Genomic DNA, 22227 nt, shown 5'->3' on the forward strand with positions numbered 1-22227 from the left:
CGTTTTCAAGGACAACAATTGTCAGTGGCCGACAGAAATGGTTCCCCGAGCTGTAGTCCACCGCCCCTCTTCTCCGTCCACATCTCACAATGCAGCTGCCCACAATTAGCAAGCGTCAAGTGGACGCAACGCGCAGCGCCTTGATTTGCACACGAATGGGGGGGGTCTCAATCAGTAATCGTCGATCGCTACGCCATGGGAGGTCCCAAGCCTCGAGTTGAAGTTCGGCGAGGGGGGGGGGGCGGCGAGGGGGGGGGGGACGGCGAGGGGGGGGTGACGGCGAGGGGGGGGTGACGGCGAGGGGGGGGGGGGACGGCGAGGGGGGGGGGGTGACGGCGAGGGGGGGGGGGGTGACGGCGAGGGGGGGGGGGACGGCGAGGGGGGGGGGGGACGGCGAGGGGGGGGGGGACGGCGAGGGGGGGGGGACGGCGAGGGGGGGGGGACGGCGAGGGGGGGGGGACGGCGAGGGGGGGGGGCGGCGAGGGGGCGGGGGCGGCGAGGGGGGGGGGACGGCGAGGGGGGGGGGACGGCGAGGGGGGGGGGACGGCGAGGGGGGGGGGGGCGCGGCGAGGGGGCGGGGGCGGCGAGGGGGGGGGGACGGCGAGGGGGGGGGGACGGCGAGGGGGGGGGACGGCGAGGGGGGGGGACGGCGAGGGGGGGGGGGACGTGAGATGTTGGTGACGTCATCACGCAGATGCACGCTGTCACGTCGCCTACCGCGCGATTTGCTGCGCGTGCGCCAGCGAGGAAGCCGGCCAGCCAGCAAAACTTTTGTTATGGTTGTATAGTCCGATCAGCTTACAAATGCTTGTCCACTTGATACAGATATTTTGCTGTGACAGTTTCACCTGAAGACGGAAGCTTGTGTTGCCTCCGAAACGTCGTGATTTTATTGTTTTATTTTTATTAATTTTAATTTTATTTTTTACCTACGTGACTTTACCGAAAGAACTAAGAGTATGAGCTAATTGTATCAGTGGTGTTGTTTTACACGTGAAGGAAAACGTGTTTTCATACAGATTTACAGTCGCAATAAAAGGATGATCATTGTAATATTTCAATGCCACAATTTCCAATCACACCTGCATCGTTAATGTTATAATTGTTCCTTAGTAATAATGTACAACCAATTGCTAAAATACTATACGTGTTAAAAGCTTAAGTACTACACTTATCTTGAGTAGGAAAATCGATTTTGATTGAACGTTTTTGTTGTTGCAATTTCACCTTTCTACACATTTAGTAACCGAGTCAAGCGAATGGTTTACGATTCACCAATTATAATGAGTAACATTCTAATCACCATCAAAACAATATTGACCTTAAGTATCAAAGGCGGTGATGGCAGTGCTGCATTAAATGTGCATCACATTATACATTCATGAGCGAAACAGAGAGGCGGCTGTTTTCTTGATTGACATTTCTGACATCTGAATTGTAAAACCGAAGACATCTCTGAATTTTAAACCGAGAGGCTGTTACTCCGTCAAGCGCGCTTCATGCAAATGCAAAGTAACTGAAGACCTGCATGCATATGCTTTGTGGATTAGGGTCATTTGAACTGGCCATTTCAAGCCTGCGTCTGTCATCGCCATCTGTGGTTTGTAGATTCACAAATAAAGCAACCACAGACACTCCATTTTCACAATGCAGCGCAGCATTGCCTTCATTGGAAGCAGTTTAGCATGCTCGCGTTATGGATTTTTACAGAGAAAGCCAATTGCTTTGTCCGTGTTGAGTTCAACACCACTCAGTTTGATTCGTGTACAGTTTCGGATGTATGCGGGATGTTTTTCACGTTGACCCACGGATTATTGTAGCCACGCCGTGGAATAAAATGTACAACAATGCCTGCCTGCTTTGTCAATTGTTGGCAACATCTCAGAACATTCACAGCGTCACTCACCACGGGTCTACGCCTGGATCGCGAGTCTCGGCATCGACAAAGAACGCTGCTAAAGTCCCTGCCATACGAGAGAAGAGATTTTAATCAGTCGGTGTTCAGTTCATCTGTATGTGATGTATTTGAAAACACTTTTTTAGCGTGTGCTCTTACGTATGTGTTCAGTAAACAAATGACGAGATTGAACAAAAAACTAAAACTTAAAATGTGGAAATCCTAGACTACGAAGAAGTTACCAGCGGTTTTAAATATTATGTAAACCCACCAATTGTAATTACAAAACGTAGTTTATATTGGAGTTTCAAATGTATTAAAATGTTAACCGCTTCTTAATAAAATAATATTTCGCAAATATGTACAATCCGCTGCAATAATACAGTACTGTACGACATGGCCATACTTAAAAAAAAATAAGCCTTTCCTTTTAACCCAAAGAACTTACGCAAGAGAATTAATCATTATCGTTGCTCTACAGAACACATCTAACAAAATAAATAAGCATACGTCTCCAGATATATTTGAAGTGAATATAATATTATCTGTTTGCCTATTCTGTTAACGTACAATAGTCGCACTGTATGCAATTATAAAGCTGTATGCAAAGAGTAGAATTGTATTCATTAGAGCTATACACAGTAGCAGAGCTGTATACAATAGTATAGAACATAGACTATAATACAATAGCATGCATTAGTATATCTGTATACAAACAGATCCACAGCTTGTTTGCATTTCACTGATGCTGCTGATAATGAATCACTCCCAGAAGGCGTGTGGTCAGTATGTTGTGTATGACACACTTTTATTTTATTTTCTATGGGGGAGTGACAAATATGGGAAGGATGCATTTCACAAGAACAGGGTTGGGATATTGGTCTTTTTCAGCTTAAAACTAACCATGCGCACACCTGCTCTGTGGCCAACACAAACTGAAGGCACACATCCTGGGGCTGACAGACATCCTCGCAAAATTGAATGCAAATGCAATTTGCCGAGAGCTACTCTCTAGATAACAACTTTAGGGGAAGCAATTGAGCAAAGTCGTAATGAGGAACGTTCGGGGCACATCGAGACCAGCAGACCGTGTGTCCCTTTGCGTTTTGCAGTCCAGACGCAAACAGGTGGGGTACATTTACACGGAGGTGAAAGTCTAATTGAACTTAGGTAAGGGCTCGCGTTTATTGTCGATGTCTCCTCAGCCAGGGCGCATTGCAAAAAAGCTGGCGAAGCTCGTTGAGTAGGAATATCAATAATATTTACCACGTTTAAATAAAGTGCATTTATTTACATTTAAACGAAGCCATACGTTCACAACCCTAGAATCTGCCTTGCCACGTGTAAAAGTATCGTTCAAAACTCTGCTCAGCATGTACTGTAGTAGAACATTGTTGTATAAATCCCTTGGGGTACGGCAACGTTTTATCTTTAATGATTGACTTTTTACAAGTGCATAGTGGACCATTCTGATGTAAAGAGTTATCCGTGCAACGATGACCTGACTAAAATAGTAGTAGTCAGTTTTCGAGGAGTCTCTACATTTTATTTCAAAGTTTCTCCACGTTTCTTACCGACCGCGCTATCCCAGATGTAGTTCTGATATCTCCTTCCACGATCCGTGGGCCATTCTCCACCACGTGGTCATGCATTGCTCCGTGATCATATCAAGTTGGACCCTATTTTTCTCATGGGATAGCACAATAGGACACAAATTGTAAAAAAAAAAAATTTGGTTTGTTTGATATATGAAGCACATGCAGGTAACTGACTCTTTAGAAAGTTACCTCTCCAAAAAATACATATTTTCATACTTACTTACACTATACTTTTGTGATTTGTTTTATTTTATTTCTACCTACGTTACTTTACCGAAAGAACCAAAGAATGGATGCCTGCAGTCACGAAAGCTTCAAATCAAAATTGATATATACATGTTCCGCGCAGGAATAAAACACTTCCTTGTGTTGAGACAATGGATAAGTATGAATGTCCTTGCCTGCTGATGCGCTTTAGATTATTAATTTCCCAACTGCACGGCTCCGAGTGTGTAATTTCCTGTTCAATTAAAAGCAACCTGCTACTCATTTCCTGTCAATGCGAGCGTGTAATTCAGCTCCAGCATCACGTGAATAAACAAAGGATGGTCGTTAAACCTTCTGAAATGTTTCGTTGAATCTCCGATTTTTAAGGTTGTTTGCATGAAACGTCTTACTCTATTTGAAAAAGTTTCAGTTTTGACAATAATTACCAGACTGGAGCGGTGACATCACCGCGGTTTAAAGCCCTGCACCACAAACCCAGCAAACTTGAGTTCGATCCCCGGCCACGGCTAACATCAGCGGCGAGTCGTATCAGAACCAGTCCTGTCATCGTGACACTTTCACCGACCGGAAATAACCAGCGTGGTGAAGTATGGTTCAATAACAAACCCATGATGAAAATAGCATGGGGGGGGGAGGGGGGCCTTCCTCCATTGGTAGCTGGAGAAATGTTAACGTGCTCTACGATAACACTGCCCTTCTAAGAGGATCCCAACGTACAATGAACCTGCATGCAAACTCGGGCTGTCCGGCTCTCTCTCTCTCTCCCACGAACGCTTCGTTTTGCATTCTCGAACCGAAGCATGTGAAGCATCGCAGCACTCCCACTCTTGACAGGGGTCAGCCAGCAATCCTTGTTAAGTCAGTCAGGGTGCGGAAGAGAGAGAGGCGGGTCTGGCTCCCGAGCAAGCATCCGCTGGAGGCAGAGGAAGCAACATCATCCCATCACATCCTGCATCCGTTACACGGTGGGAGCGTGGGACTTGGAGTGGGACTGCGAGCATCCTTCCAGCCGACAGCTCACATCCTGTCTGTGCATTCAAGCTCCGCTGGGCGAAGTGACGATGCTCACAGGGAGGTCAGCGGAGCGGAGGGAGGGGGGGTGTTACCTGTTGTTGCGAGGTCGGTTTGTGCCGCTTGCATTACCTGCTGGGTAAACAATTCACCGAGAGACAAAGTTCCCCTGTCAATCCGATGGGACGGTCAAGGCAACCTTTAGGAGGATCAGGAACAGCACACGATGGCGTGGATTTGGTCAACCGTAACGCAAACCCCGGTCACCCCCCCGCAGCAGCTTTCGGCTCACCATCGGAACAAAGACGGCCACCGCATCGCGAGCCTTCAGATGCGCTTCTGCGGCCGTCTGGAAAGCTCTTGCTTCCGATATGAGGACGCCACTCGAGCTGTGCACTTTTACATCATTGAGATTGAAAGATAATGTCTTTAGAACGTTTTGTGTGTGGGTTGTTGTCATTCCCCCGCACCTCTGATTAGCACGGTTGGCTACGTACGGTGCAAACGAAGTTCAACATAATTACCACTAAAACTGTCTTGGTCTTCCCATTGCTGATGTTGACCACACAGGACCAGGCATTCGTTTTAGGCTGGGCTAAACCAATTGGAGGGTTTTTCAAACAATTTACAATTGTGCACATGGCCAGGACTTGAACTTCTCTTTAAAGAATTTCAGTGAAATGCCCCAAACACTGATGCTCTTTACACACAGACAATACTATCATATATTACATTCAGGATGTTATGGGTTTTACGATGCATTTCTCTTCCATGAATTCAGAATCAATGTTTGTAATGTTTTGAAGCGACCTCTAGAGGCAAGTGGGTAAAGTGCACCTATTACATACAACATAATATGTACATACATGTAAAAAAAATCAATTGCTATGCACACGGTTCAACGCATGTAATGTGAGATTAAAATATAACACGAATCAATTAATGATTACATAGTTACGCCCACATAAATTCTTAACGAATATAAAAAAAATAAGTTGACAATTTTACATTTGTGGTGGTAAATGTGAAAATAGCCTACGTGTCATGAGTAGAATGCTAAAATAAGCTTTCCTTTAAAATCATCTCTTTGTTTTAACATGATGGGGTAGATGCATTGTAAATAAATAAATAATATTTCCCTGGTATCACTTCTGCATTGTCAAAGAATTGCGCAATGTTGCTCAAAATGGCGGGTCATCCACTCTCATGTAGGTGGACTTATCAATGTGCAGCTTTTAGTGGTTTGTAGAATGATACTTTTGGATGTCCACACTTTTCAATGATTTCTTGTCAAACAAAAGTCAAATCTGTAAGTGGTTATGTTGGGGGAGGGGGGGGTGACAGGGGGCTGGGGAGGCAAACCATTAAATAATATCAAACGGAATGCCGCACTGCAATGTGTGGCTTGTTTTGGTCTTTGTATTTTTAATAACATTAAATCTGAAAAATAAAAAGTCCACGTAATTTTCCTCTATAGTGCAGATTGATGTATTTATTCAATCCTTATTCCTGTTGTATTTTTATCCCTCCCAGTATTATTCTGATTGGGCTATTGGCATCATGCCATGCGATAAAGAATCAATTAATAGCAGTGTAATCCTTTTATTTTGGAGAGTGGCTGACGGAAGTGGATATCACAGAGCTACATCCGAGATCCTTTCATATGACCTCTGGTCCACATGATACAGGGCAGCACTTTGCACCTCACTCTACATATTTGAACAATGTTCTTCACACAACAGTCATACTGATAGTTTCACTTTCAGACCTCGAATTTAGCCAAGGTGAGTGCAGAAACTAATTTAATATGACGATGTTGTGTTGTTTTGGATTCATCATTGTTTGGCCTAATACCATCAACTCAACTTAAACCCAGTGTAACCACATGCAGCTTCCCGCATTCGAACCCAGGTTCTTAGCGCTCCAAGCGTTGAGCTCCCGATTGACTAATTTATTCTTCATCAACGCTGGCATCAACAGCGGTGCTTCTCGTTTTCTTTTGGCAATGGAGTTATTTTACTTGGACTACACTGCTACTCCTCGGTGTGCTTGGGTGAAGGAAGTATGGCACAATGGAGAACACTCGGGTTGCAGTAAATATCACAGACTGTCCATTTATATAATTAAACCATTGTGTCATTGCTCTTACCAAAGTATTACTAAAGAGTGCTCGATTTGCCAAGCATTTCTTTTTTTTTATAAATAAAGAAGTGTGGTTGACATTGTGCAATTGCTGTAGTTACAGACGTGTGTGTGTTCTGTCACGTCGGTTTGTACTCTGAACTCCTCTTGCAATGACCTGTGAGGGATGTCTGTTAGGATTTCTAAAACAAAGAGGCATTATAAAAGTGTTTTTTTATAATGCTGAGCACACCGCCATGCACGTAACAATGGCTAGCTGGCGCTTGATCCTTTAGGTCGGATGCAGCATGAATCGAGTGCCCAGTACAGTGTAATCAGTATAATCACTGGGGAGACAAAGGTGGCAGTGTGGTGCTGGTGAAACATCCTTGCACAGGACATGCTGATCTAAATAGTCGCTAACGTTTTCCCGAATAGTATTTTGCTTCGGTCTTCATGCGGACAGTTGCAGTCGTAGTTTCTTTCATTCAACCTGGAGATGAAATGAGTCCATCCAGACACGTGCAACATCGTCTCTTTTGCAAAGCCAAACCGGATAAATGTGTGTAGGCTGTGGTGAAATATAAATATATTTATAATGGGATATGTATAAGTATAATGACACAATCCTCACACGTTATTTTAAAGCCCCTGTCGTAATATGTAAAACCCACACCATTGAATCATCATCATCATCAGTAGCAGTCTTGATCAACCCACTGCTTGGTGAATGCTTTCCCAAGCCACCACCGTATTTAAACGATCCTACGACATAATAATCCACCTAGTACTTGGACATGGACTGATTTTATCGCTCCGCTTCCAAGGGCCGCCGTTGCATTCCTCGTCTGCCACTCCGTTAGGTGGAGCCGCTAGGATGGTCGATGCCCGTGATAAAAATAACGAGTGCAATAACATCTGCCACGAGTGCAGTTTAGCGTACTGACAAATCAGAATCTTTATTTATGCTGGAGGAAATCCAATGAGCCATGAAGCTCTTTTTTTTTACAAATGTCCAGAAGGGATAGTGCAATATGCAAGAGAGCCTGCAACATTCTTGTTGTGAGTGTCCACCTCCTTGTAGCACGGTCGGCGACATGCGGTGTGAAAGAAGTTCAACATACGTACATGCTTGCATAGACTGAGATTCAGTGTTGTTTGTATCCAAAAAGAATAACTTCTGACATCAATTCACGTATTCCGTTTTCACTGTACCATAACTGTGTGACTTCGAGGGAAGTCTGAGATTGGTGGAATTTATTTTATTTCTATCCAGTTGCTTACATTGCCCGTCATACAATGGATTTACAACTTGAACTCACAACCCTAAAAGTATATATATACTATTCTTATTGTAATAATCTACAACAGAAGAATTCTGAGCAAGTGCTGTGCATATGAACAAATATAACGATTTAATTAAGTAAACCCAGAATGATATATTTCAGGCCATCAACTTAACACTACTAAAGTAGCATGTAAATACAATGGTGTGATTGCTGTGTGGATATTGCTACCGCAGTGCACAAATTTATATTATTTGGTTTATTAAAATAAATCTGTCCCATGGTTATTGTACACAAAATAAATATCTACATTGCTTTTTCACGATCGCAGAACTTCTGCCTGTTGGGAGATTCTTCGTGTGAAAATATTACGTAATTAAAATTGTCTGTTGTAATATTTATATGGACACTTTATTACCCGTTGTCAACACATAAAGTAATATTTAACAAAATAAATGAAGCAAGGGTGTGCACAGGGTTCCCACAGGGCAACGATACAACCAAAGCCTATATTGTATTACCACACAAGATTGAAGAAAATCCAATTTACATTGGGTACACAATAACTGCCGGGCCCCCTTTAAGCAATCTAAAGTCAATAATTTGTCGAGTTGCAAAGTTCTAAGAAAAAGCTTGAACTTCTGCCAAGATCCACATGTCACATGGACTGATGCAAACCCAGGGCGGGAGAAAAAAACGTGATACGGTCAGCAAAAATAGAGGTGAGATAGAAAAAGAAGATGAGGGTATATCATCATCATCATCATCCATGGTCAATCCACTGCTGCATGAAAGCCTACCCAAGCCGCAGCCATCTGCCGTGGTCTCACGGTGTGTAACAACGAGCTGACCTCACCCGCTCAATCTCTTCGGTGAACTCATAAAACGTGCAAAACAACCACAACATATTGTTGCGAGGTGTTTAAAGCGGATGTGCTCGTGAAAGAGGCTCAGCATAGGCACGCGCGCACATACATACGTAGGGCCAGGTAAAGATCTTCTCGAAAGGTGCAACGCCGCTCGTGTACATACACGCTCAAGCACTTGAAGCTACACCGTTGTACAAGCGGTGGGTGGAAAAGGTCTGGGCGACAGTGGGGAAGGCAAGGGGAGTGCAAGTGACACGGTGGAATAAACAACGCGCACAGCAGCAGCAGAGCGGATTGGACTGCGACCGCCACGGATTTGAGCCATAGGCCACCGCGTTGTGAAATCGTGTCATTGTTGCATCAAACGTTGAGTAACCTCGCTTGTATGACCAGAATAAAAATGGGAAGAGTTGTTCATTTATAGAACGTGCCTCACCAGTGCAATCATTTCCATTCTCTCGTTGTTACACGTATTGGACAGAAAGTGCATACCGTTACAATGTACTGTTTGGTTCTTTCGGTAAAGTCACGTAGTTATTAGAAATAAAATAAAATAAAACAAATCACGACGTTTCGACCGCTTGTGTTGCGATCGAAACGTCGTGATTTGTTTTATTTCTACCTACGTGACTTTACCGAAAGAACCAAAGGGTATGGATTCCTGCAGTCACGAAAGCTTCAAATCAAGATTCGTTACAATATAGTTGGAAATTTGACTGAAATGCATTAAAAAAAACTTGCTTTATATCTCTACCGTACACATGCAGACAGCATTTATTAATAATGAGAAATGATTACTATGAATGAGGCAATCCTATGCATACGTACAAATCATCTGCGATACTGTGCTTGCACGTACGGTGCGAAAGAAGTTCAACCTACATACAAGCCGATACGTACAATCGAAAGTAACACAAATTTCACCACGTTTGTCAATGACACTTGTGTAAAAAAAAAACTTAGCTATGGTGGAAGAGTAGTTAACGTGATGTTTGGCTTATGGCCCTTCGTAGTAGTATTATATATCCAGAGGCCTCACATTTTGTCGTTTCGCAATTATAAGGCTCTACGATCGTTTTGCAAAGCAGTTTATTGTTACAAAGCACCTTCCTTATTTAAAACAGCTACTGGAGATACCGCCACTACAGGAAGTCAAAAACCCGGTGGCCCTAAACAGAAGCTGACCGCTGATTTGATCTCTCGCTCTTTGTCTTTCTGCAGAACGTTCGATATAATCACGAGGAGGGACGACTGCTCCAAAACATTTCCTCGCATTGTAAAAGGGTTTCCTTCAGCTCAAGAGAGAGAGAGAGATTATTTGCCAAAGAGTTTCTCGCCAGTTTCACGCGCAAACCTCTTCCCTTTTCGTTGAGGCCGTCGTTTATCCGAAGAGATGGGGGTTCCCGTGATTTGGTGGAGGTTTTTTGCGCCGCTTACGGATGAACCCCAAGCTCATAGGGACGGGCAAGCCGAGGTAGAAAACTAAAAAAAATATCTTGGGACATACCGTTGACAGTAAAATCCACGATAGTACAATTAGTATTATACGTCAGTCGTATTATACCGCGTGTTCCCACTCATACGCTTAAGAGCAAGTACAAGCTGTACTGTGCATTGGAGAACTGGAGGGCCAGACAGTGGAGGGCAGCGGAGGGAGTTTGCCTTGGGATGCTGCCGTTGATCGAGAGAGTGGAAGGCAAACTGCGTGGGAGTACATTTAGTTCCTAGAAATGAATTCAACGGTGAAGTTAAATTAATAATATTGTACAGCCTTCTTCTTCTTCCCGTCTGCGGACTGACAAAACGTACCCGCAGTGTTATGTTTAATGGTGTTATTGCCAGGAGTAGAAAATAAATAAATATGCACGTTAGTAAATTACTCCATCGGAATATACTGGTGTAACATTCCAAGCTGACGTGTCTACGAGCAATCGAAAACATAAACACAGCCCACAATCTTATGCGAAATGTAGAACAAATTATTAAAAAACACTTTAAATGCTCTGAAACAAGACCAGGCTTCTTGACCCATCTGGCTCATGTTTTTTAGAACATCCGGCTCCCTTCCCTCCCCTCTCTTACAAACGTCTGTGATGACTAAACTACGCTGCACTGTGTTAAGTGCATTCCCAAGACGAATCAAAGCGCCACAATTCTACGAGACTGAATCTCGATTTGAAGCGTTCGTGACTGCAGGAATCCATACTCTTTGGTTCTTTCGGTAAAGGCACGTAGGTAGAAAAAATAATAGATCACGACGTTTCGATCGCAACAACAAACGACCGTCTATCAGGTGAAAAGACGGGTGAAGACAGTCGTTGTTGTTGAGATTGAAACGTTGTGATCTATTATTATTTTTCTACGTACGTGACTTTACGAGGCTGCTTTTCATTTAAAAAAAGGTTCTGTGCATTTGTGTCCGCAGTTTTCCTGGAGAAATGGCGACTATGGGGCTTCCGATTTGGCAATCCGTACTCTTCAAAAATAATAATATCATTTGTATACGTAAAGGTGCAACAAAAAATACAAAAACACGATTGTTGTGCAAAGTACAGGAAAGGCAAATAAATCACCCAAAACATACAAATTAAACGAAACAATCCCACCAGGCAAAGCCTAATGAGGTATTCACTTATTTTTAAGAAGCGACCTGGCCACAAATGATAGCTCAACAAAGTGACTTACGTGGAAATTTATAGCAGCAAAATAATCTAAATGCTGTAATCTCAATGCTGGCTGAAGAGCCTCCACTAGAGGGAAGTCTATAAAGCCTCTCTAAAGGTTATTTTGGCCTAAATTCCCACCCTAGCCAAACATCTTGAAATATGTGGGTGTACCCACACTTTACCCCACCACACGCAACTTGTGATGGACTAACCATGATGGAGGGATTTAAGAAACATGGCCACTGTTTCAACTGGCACGCCAGGAGATCGAACTTGTGAACTTTGGATTGCAATTACCCCCGTGCTCACTAGTGCATAAAGGCAGCATTCATACACAAAATTAAACACAATCCCTATTTAAATAACCGCAGTTATCATTGACGTTGCCTTCGAACAGCACATTATATATAGCAGTAGGCTAACATTTTAAGGCAATGACTTTTCTGTAGAGCAGCGAGTGAAAAGGCAGGGAGGGGCATTGCCTGAACTGTATAGATGGAGATCCTTACATTACACAATGGGATCTTTACATTCCACAAAGAGACCCTTACATGACACAACGGGTCCATGAGAAAACTGTAACATTTTTAAAAAGTTGACAACTGCACTTTCTTTTTTTTTTAATACGGAGAAGTTCCCTCATATTTGTAGACTTAAAAAAAAACTTTAGATAATCCATCATTTATGCACACAATGATTTTGATAATTATCCGATGTGAACGTATAATTGCATAATGGGCGGAACAATTGTATCGCTGTACATAATGTGTACTGCAGTAATTGCGATGGACTGTAACGAGGTCCTTAAGTTGTGAATTCCCCCGTATCGTGCATATTTAATTACACAAATTACATCTGAATTGGTACCCATTATATTTGTCCAAATTCGAATGAAAGTGAAGTTTCAGTCTACATTATAGACTGCTAGTACGCTCACTCCGATTAAGAACCAGGCTACAGTATTATTTTCATTTATTATTTGTATTCGCTTAATTTGTATTATTATTTTCTTCTATCTACGCGACTTAACCGAAAGAACCAAAGAATATTTAATGAACCTGTTTTGTTCCCCCCCCCTTCTCCCTTTTCATAGGGATGTTGAACGTGCAAACAGCAGGTGCTGGTGAATGTCAGAGTGTGGTGTGGGGTGGGAGTCGCCAGTCGGTGTCTCGCCTGCGGTTAGCCACATGCAGCAGAATGGCAGGAAAGGTAGAGGGAAAGATTCCGCCAGGTTCTGCCTCCCTCGCCCTTATAGTGTTCCCGTATTGATTGGATCTCCCTAATAAAGGCTTTTCTGGGTCAGATCGCATGAACATAAATGCGTCGTTAAACCCGCCGCAGCCAATTATTTTTTAATATGTCACTTAAACAAAACGTGCCAATTCGTTACTACTTCAGCACGCCGGTGTGTTTGGAAGTAAACCCCACGACATTTACAATCCGAGTACGACGTTTCGCTGGTGATTGCAACAAGCTTCGAGAGGCGATAGCCAGAATTATGAAGAAAGTCCTCCTGTTTCGGTCTTTAATAGAGGGGACAAAGGTGATGTCACCACTTTGGGCCTATCAGGTACGAAGACAAGAGGGGGGTTAATGTTGTCATCAAGTTTACATGTCGCCCATCGCCATGCTCTGCCTACAGGGCCTTAATGGAACCGTAATACTGGTAGGAACCTCCTGGTTCCACCAGCCCACAGGGGATTATTGTGTCCGTCCGTCGGTCGTGCATCCAAAAATGGGAGGGGTGGGGCTGGGTGGAGAGGGGAGGGTGGGGAGGGGCTGGGTGGGGAAGGAGGGGCTGGGTGGGGAGGGGAGGGTGGGGATGGGCTGGGTGGGGAGGGTAGGGAGCGGCTGGTCAGTTCGTGGTGCCCTTATAAAACTCAACGTTTAACCTACTCACGCCGGCTTGTCCCGCCCTCACAGTCGACCATATTTGCGGAATACACCACGCCGCCGTTGACCCTGGCCATTGACCGAGCAACCCAACGTTCCTACCAGCTCCCTCCGCAGGAATGTGTTCTCAAACCAGTCTCAGATTCCCTGAGACTGATTTGAGTTGTAATCTTGCAAACGTTTATACCAATGCGTAGGTTGTCGCCGTTGCGCTGTATATAAGCTCTGAACACATCGCAAAATAAGAAAAAATCGCGACAGCTCTTCCATGTGTTTTCGGATTGTACCACGTGTTGTTCGCCGTGATGAGAAATGTTTCCTGTTTCTTTTTTCTTATTTTGCATGACAACGTTTGGTCAGTAAGCATATTTTTTTGCACTAACGATGAAGACTGCCCGTTGGGCCAACAACTTCCTTAAGTGCAATGTGTCGCTATCTCTATCGGTTTTTTTATTGTTTGTCGTAGCTTTCTGACCTGCCTCGACTGGACATCGGATTCCTCCAGTCTAAATAAAGATTCTGGTGCATAAAATAACATGCGAGATCTAGGTTGCCTTTATTAGTGCCATGTGAAAATGTGCAGTTCACATGTGTGACACATTCCCAGAGGCGCAAACATTTCCTATGATGTCACGGTCAGCTGCTAGGCGGCCGGGGCTAAAGTTATCATCAACACATTGGACCATCCAACCCCTGCTTCTGCTGCTGCAGAGCCTCACCAAACATGAAGCTTCACTAAACCAGGGAGACATTCTGCCCATTCCTAAACTCTGCGCTGTCGCGCTGCCAGCTGATGCATAGCACAGCTGCACTGATCACGAAGGTTATTAATATATATAACATATGCAGCGGCATTAAAAGGATTGTACAATAAAGGCTGGCGATGCATGAGGGTGATTGCATTAAATGTGCCAAGATTCACAATTTGCAAAGGTTGGCGTGAGGCAGGATGGAAATGTGATCTGTTTACTCAAGAGCAGGTCTGAAACGATGCATTGCATCGATTCATCAAATAAAATCAATTTAATATGCTCAAGGTACATGCATAAATGCCTGTGTGGGGAGCGGTGGTGTAGTGGTAAGCGCGCTGCGCTACGAACCTGGGGCCCGGGTTCGATTCCTGCTCACGGCCAACATCAGTGACGATTATCTGAACCGGTCCTGGGCCTCCCCTAGGTCGACTCAGCCTCAAATGAGTACCTGGTGCGGTGTGTAAATATCGCCACTAGGGAGACAAAGGCGGCCGGGCGTGGTGTTGGCCACCCAGCCCCTCGTGTGCCGTGCCGACCTCCATAGGTGCTCGCTAACAGCACTTTCCCCTACAGTCTGTTACAGGCTACACGGGGGATCTTTGTCTTTGATCTTTTTGTTTTAGAGGCGAGATGTTAAATACCTCGCCTGGTATTCAGGAGATCGTGGGTTCGATTCCGACCCTGACGCCTGCTGTATATTTGGAGTGTGTATGTCCTCCGCATGGTCACGTAGATTTTTCTCCCGGTCCTCCCGGGTTTTTCCTTCACATTTAGAAACGTCCGTTTAGAATATTTGTCTGCGATGAATTTACACCTGACAAGCCACTTCGTTGAGCTATCACTTGTGATAGCCAGGTCGCTTCTGAAAAAGAGCTTCATAGCTCAGTGCGTCTTAACTGATAAAAAAAGTGTAACTAATCATGAGGTTATATAACACCTGCAGCCAAAAGAGGTTCTGAAATACACCGCGATGCCATAAAAAAAAAGATTCTTAAATTAAATCAAGGCCCTCAAATTAGCACAATTGATTGAATCGCGATGGGAGAGAAATAATCATTAACAGGCCCTCAAGTGTTCCCAACCCATAACGTATAAACAAATGCATTGCCGATGCTGCATTACAACTAGCTGCCCTCATAGGTCTGTTGCTAAAGTATTTGGGCAGTGGTCAGGGCTTCATTTGAATTGGAGCTGTCCGGGGCTCAGCTCCGGTTGGGGGGAACCTCAGAAAATTTTCCATGAGATATGAAGCCCTGGCTGGAGAACATTAGGCCTGGCTGTGCTATCCACACAGCGATACGGAATATTTTGCAATAACATTCAGGCCCAAAGGGATTGGCTCAAACAGTTTGGTCAAGCCGAGCTGGCGGTTGACTTTCGTGACATAGGTGACTGCCCTTGAAGCCAAATTTAGAAAGCTGTGCCGTGAACAGAGCTACAAACTTAGCTCTGCCTAGGGAGCCAACTGATCCGGCACCGGAGCTTAACTCAAGGGAAGCATTTGGTCGGGATTGCCCAACAACGAGCGTAGTTCTTGTTTGTCAAGCATATCAAAGGCACGGAACTGCCCAGAGGGTTGGAATACGTATAAATCTAACTATAATTATTCAAGGATGAGTCTTGCATCTTGACAAAGGGCCTCATTCAAACGACGCATTTGCACAATCTGACAGATTGGTTGCCCCTGCTCCCAAAGCATTGCCAGACGATGCCTCTTGGACCGCGGTTGTTTTGTGAATGTGGAGGAGGAGGAGGCAGCGGCGGTTAGCGGCAGGTGCTTGCAGACCGAATATCGCATGTCAGGGTAAGGGACACCCCCTCCTCGGATGAGCTAAAAACAAACACTTACGTAAGACAGCGTGCCCTTCGGGAGCGAAAAGAGTGGACGAACGCGCATTGCGCACGGCAAGCGATCGTCAACATGGGGTGCAGGCAGGGCCGGATTAAGCCGTTGAGGGCTTTAAGGGCTACAGCCCAGGGGCCTCAGCCAGCTGGAGGGCCTCCAGAGATGAAGTGAAAAGAATTAAGTGAAAAGTTATTTCGTTTGTGAATGCTGAATTTTATTTGTTGTGAGCCTTGTAAAAATAAATCAATTTTTTTTATTTAACTTTGTTTTCCTTTTGAAAATATTACTGGGGGCCCTCACAGTACCTGTCGCCCAGGGGCCTACACAATCTTAATCCGGCCCTGGGTGCAGGCACAAGGCGGGTTTTTTTTGCGCGCGTACAACTCGGAATACTTTGGGGAGAGAGAGTCGGCGGTTGCGGAAGACATAATGCATTGCACAAATGACCACTTTCAACATTCAGAGCTCGGGCTGTACTGATGTAACTGTTGCAAAATGTAATGATCCTATGTGAAATTCCCCTTGGCGTTGGCACTGCCAAGGCGCACATATGCGTATGTTGCAAGTGAGCACTTAATTTAGTTGCCGCAAAAGCAAAGTCACATGTATTTTTTTTTAGGGTAATATTTCAATATTTGCACAAAATAAATATGTACTTATTTGACGAAATCGCGACCTGCATGTCGCAGAAAGAAAACTCGACATTGGCGCGGATTGGGTGTCTAAAGGACGTGCAAAAAGTAATAACAACAAAAACAAAATGCCCTTCAAAGAAAAACAAATAATCAATACTGACATTCATGTGCTCTAATAAAAGTGCGAAAGCATTCACTCTACAAATAAATACTTGTGCTGCAACATGTTTTAATGCACTGAACATGCACGTTTTGTACGTAAATATGGAAATGAAATGAAAGCGTCCTATGTTTTACTTCATTTTTTTTTATGACGCACTAGACTCAAGACCAACTTGCAAATTGACTGCCCTCGTCTATTTTCACATTGCTGCTGAAATCTGTGGCTACTTACTGTTGACTGGGCGATCACGGAGACATTTCCGTAGCAACAGACGCATTTCAAAACTCCAGTCACTGCTCTCCTCCCATTTGCCAAACGAAGGGCCTTGGGCTGACTTTGTTCCAGGCGCTGAATTAGCATCATCTGTTGGCTCGTAAGTTTTGTTTGCAGTCATTGGCAAGCGTGGCTATGTTTGTGAATGTTTGACGTGGGACCAAATGCTAATCTTGGCCACTCAAGTTGCAAATCAGCTCGGTAACGTGTTGATAATTGTTTAAAGTGTACACCTTATTCTCATGAAACACTCCAATACATCAAAACAAGACTAGCAAGGTGTCTGAAAGGGCTGAAAAGTGCCTTTGCATGGCAAAGGTGAAAATGTATTGAGCAACATTGTGTGCAATTACATTCTTTTTCATAAAAACCCAAACGTATTAATGCCACACATATCTAAAGTTAGCAATCCATTGCTTCATTTGTGCACCCATAACTACACGCACTGCAGCAGTGCCATTGAAATGGAATGCCCATAGTGAGTTAATTTACCTCTATTTATTAATTTTATATTAAGATGAATGCACACTTGGTGAATCCGAATGTTAAATAATCTGGGAGCCATGCTCGTAAAACAGCCTTGCGTAACTTAAGATTAGAATCTTGAGGTCACCACAAAGACTGGTCAAAGGCCGTCTGAGCAGACTGGTAAACAGGAATGACTGGCTGGGAGACAACTGCCAATTTAAATGGATCAAACTTCTGAAGAACGGCCTGCTCCTCAGGAATGAATGATGACGATTTGAGAAGGTTTACCGGGAGGAGGGAATGCACGATGTTTCATGCATACCAGGGGTAAATACGAGTGTGACGGAGAGAACTCGGGTGTGACCTGGAAGCACCTGGCAAGTTGTGTAGGTGGAGGAAAGGGAACTTGGGTCAGTCCATGTAAAGAGGTAGCCGTAGTGAACACGTGCTGCAGAGGCGTGTGAGAACACTCGCAAGGTGGAGTTGACCACATGGGATGGAGGCTGTGATGGGAGTGATAGCAGGAGTTTTCTAACATGACAAAGTTGTCCAACATTGCCATTACAGTATTAAAAAAAAAAAACTCTAGTTTCCCCATTGTTATGGACACGACATTGGTGAACTACAGCAGCACATTGAGAGCATATGTAATTAAATTTAAAACGATCCATCGCGTTTCATATTGGCTGCAGATTGTTGGCAGGAGTGATTCGTTAGAATGCCCAATTTGCTGCACAATGCATGCTATTTCAGGCCATATTGCTTAGAGCGCCTGTGATCCTTTGATTTCTCAAGGCTGATGTCAGTGACAGTCGAGCTTTTCTATCCTTTTAAGATAATCAGATGTACATTATTAACACTCTGGCTTATGTCAACCTTTTGTAACATACACGGCTCCTGTGACTCACACCTAGAGGTGGGGGGGGCTATGAATAGTGGCACCGTCGGTGATTTCAAAAAGGTGTGTTGCAAACTTGATGGTAATTATTAGCTGATGGCTAGCAATCGTAAGACGGAGAATTAAATTGTCTTCACACCGCCAAATTGTGTTGTAACGTGCACGTCCGTCATGATCTCTCGTTAAAATAAAATCGTCATGTGAGGTGTGCACATCAGCGCATTTGGTGATTTGGGGGAGAGTTCTCGTACAAACGTATGCTTTTTTTTTTAATACCGCTGCAAAGCATATACAGTATATGGTTGCGTTCTTTTATTTTCACAGTTCAAAATGTGATGCTTAAAGTCGCCCGGTAAAATTAGAACAAAAACACAATCGACAAAATAGCACGAATAATATAATTAATTGAAAACGACTACATTAACGCAATATAGCAAGTGCATATAAAGAACAACACCTGTATGTGCATTATAGCACGAACAGTCCCATATCAATCCACTGCTAGATGAGGGCCGTCCCAAGCTCTTTGGTCTTGCGGGTTCATTGACTCTCCTTCACCATGCTGTTTGGTGCAGGTTGGTGAAGGGGGTGGACAGGACCTGTTCACAAAATCACTCGCCACTGATGTTAACCGTGGCTGGAAATAGAGCCCAGGTGGCCGAGTTCAAAGCACACGTGTGCTCACCACTCCACCACCACTCCTGGTGATCCCGTAGGCATTGCAGTAGATGCACACAAATCACTTGACAATGAGATGTGACAGCTTGTTAGTCAGATGAACAAAATGTACAGCGTTGTAGTTGGAGTGTGTTGCGAGCGCGAGTGCGTTTTGAAGTCATTAACCGCATTAGCAGTCCCTAACAGCATGTGATGGCTCCTGCTGAGTGTTCAGGCTTCAGCACGCTCGTAAGTGAGCAGAGTCCATGCCTGCTCAGGCACGCCGTGCGCTATGCTGAAAGAGCACGGTGTCATTTTTTTGGTTACACGATACAGTGGACATATTTCATCTCTCCTTTGATAGCAAATTTGTCGATACCAAATTTTGAGTTGACTTTTATCGTACGTTTTTTTTGTTGCGTCTTTGAAATGATCTCTGGAAAAGGAGAAGGGGGGGGGGCAAACCCTGTGAATCATTGTTTCAACAGGGCGCCATATTTTATACGGAGTATTCATCTGGTAATCTGTCAGCATTTGTTTTACTCGCCTGACTGCTGATGAGATCCCGGAGGTCATAAACGGTGCAGAGTTGTTCTTTCTTAAACGAACTCTGCTTGATGATATTTGTCTGGAAAGCCAGCAGGCTGATGCACTTCAAGATATTTAAATTTATGTGGAGACACAAAACAGAGCTTCGTTTCGTGAACAATAAAGATCTCTTGTTTTTACATTTCTCTGCGCAAATTTAATGTGACTTAAATGTTATCAAATTAAATTGAAAAAGAAAGGCTGGTCAGTCTTATTTAATGCATTTGAGATTTTGCAGCAATACTGCCTGCAGTAACTGCTATGTGCGTTCGTTCATAACCGTCGTACAGCCTCCTTAATACAGCAGGCACAATTTACATGCGTATTGGGTTCATTGTGATCAAGTGGCCAGCTCTATAACATAGATTTTTTGAAATTGTGTGCTTTTTTATTCACACTTTATAAACTGCAGGAGCATTGAATTAGGAATTGATTGGAAACTGATGCAATTGACTCAAGGTGATAAGAGTTCTTCATAATAGAAGCGTTTTTCTGTTTGAAAAAAAATCTTCGTAGGTTTCAATTATTCCAGGGAGGAGAAAGTGGTGCACTGATTAGCACACTGCGCCCTTTGAGCCCGGTGAACTCAGTCCGATTCCTGGCCACGACTAACTGGTCCTGGGTTTTACTGCCCCTCCCCGATTACGTTCATCAAACTGCATTGACCAGCATGGTGAAGCGTGGTCGAACAACCCCCGATGACCGAAAGGCATGCGGAGAACTTCATCCAGCAGTGGATCAACAAAGGGCTGTATAACATAATTATACGTATTCAATTATTTAAGTTGTTGCTTTAAAAACATTCCCAGCTGAGGCAATGTCTGAGGTCATAAGACTTCGAAAGGATGATCGTTTATTTTGTGTATGTGTAGTGACATAGAATCTGTCACGTAGCAGCATAGCGCTGGCTGCTGACAGGGAAGGGGATCTGCAGCAACAGAAGCCCTGACTGCCAGCAGGTCACGTGGTAGACCAGACAGGGATGTAGGGGCAAAGGTTACGGAAGGGGCACATCGAGAACCCGCTAGTAGGTTCCAGAAGGGGGCGTGGCAAGGGGCGGAGCCAGGCCACGCTGATAGTATAAAAGGGGGCACCGGGAGGGGAGCTCGGGGCTGTCGTGTGGAGTGGGGTCCCCGTCGTGCTGCTGCTGCTGGAGTCTTCGTCACCGTCTGTCTTCATCATCTCGGCGTCGCCGGTCAACCAGTCTGCCAGCTGCCCTGACTGGTAACCGTAGTTACCAAGTGTTAACAGTCAGGCCGTGCTAATAAACAGATTGCATCCTACTCTTAGTGTAGTAGTAGGTTTTTACCCTTTTAAACTGGTACAAAACTGACACCTTTATTCAAGGCATCATGTTTGCAATGACCACAACACAACTTCAAGGACAGTGCATATTATGATCATTATCAGAGTTGCTTCTTTTTGTTTGCTTTTTTTTGACTACTTGTGTTGTGGTCATTGCAAACATGATGCCTTGAATAAAGGTGTCAGTTTTGTACCAGTTTAAAAGGGTAAAAACCTACTACTATATTTTGCCACTGGTAAAAGAGATCTCATAGTGTAAATACTCTTAGTGTCTCCGAGTCAGGCACTGCATATGTATGGAGAGCCGTCATGATTCAAATTGCAAACGTATTATTTTGACTGGTGAAATGTTCGAAATGTGGTTTTCATTACAATTAAATGATAGATTGCTTATTTAAACAATGCATTAGCGGATTTAAAAATAATGTTACATGCTTACCCCTGAGTGGCACAGACAGAGAGAGAGGGGCTCACAATCGGGAGGATGCAAATTTCAAATCCGGGCTGGGGGCTTAACTCCACTCATCATCCCTCCAGAGTCGATAACATACAGTAGGTGCCATTTTGTAACGAAGTCAACAGTGATCGTCCGATGGGAAGACTCAACTTGCCCTACCATAGGAATAAGGAATTTCCACCACTGGCTCAGTGTTGTAAAACAAGAGATGAGAAACGCCTCAATGCTCATTTCTGCAGGAAATCACGTTTGACTTTGACTTTCTCGAATGACTTAGAGAGCAGTTCACACATACATTTGATTTTTTTTATTTACTTTCCGTAATTTTCAATATTTCATCACAATACCACCGAGTTGTATTATTGATGGTGCTGTTGAATGTGTCATTAATTATAGCAATAATTCGGATACACTCTTGATGGGTGCTGTAAAAAGAGGCAGTAAACACAGAGGCAATAACAGTAAAAGGACCAGTGGTGCTTTTACATGCACACCTACAGAAGGCTTTGACCTCAGGTAATTTCTTAGCCTGGATGCTTATTGAACAGACAGCACAATCACCTCGGTTGTAAATCTATTAATGCTGCCGACTTGGACGAGCGTGTTTTTTTCGGTC

Source organism: Lampetra planeri, chromosome 4 (assembly GCF_965212315.1).
Source record: "Lampetra planeri chromosome 4, kcLamPlan1.2.h2, whole genome shotgun sequence".
In the NCBI taxonomy this organism is placed as follows: domain Eukaryota; kingdom Metazoa; phylum Chordata; class Hyperoartia; order Petromyzontiformes; family Petromyzontidae; genus Lampetra; species Lampetra planeri.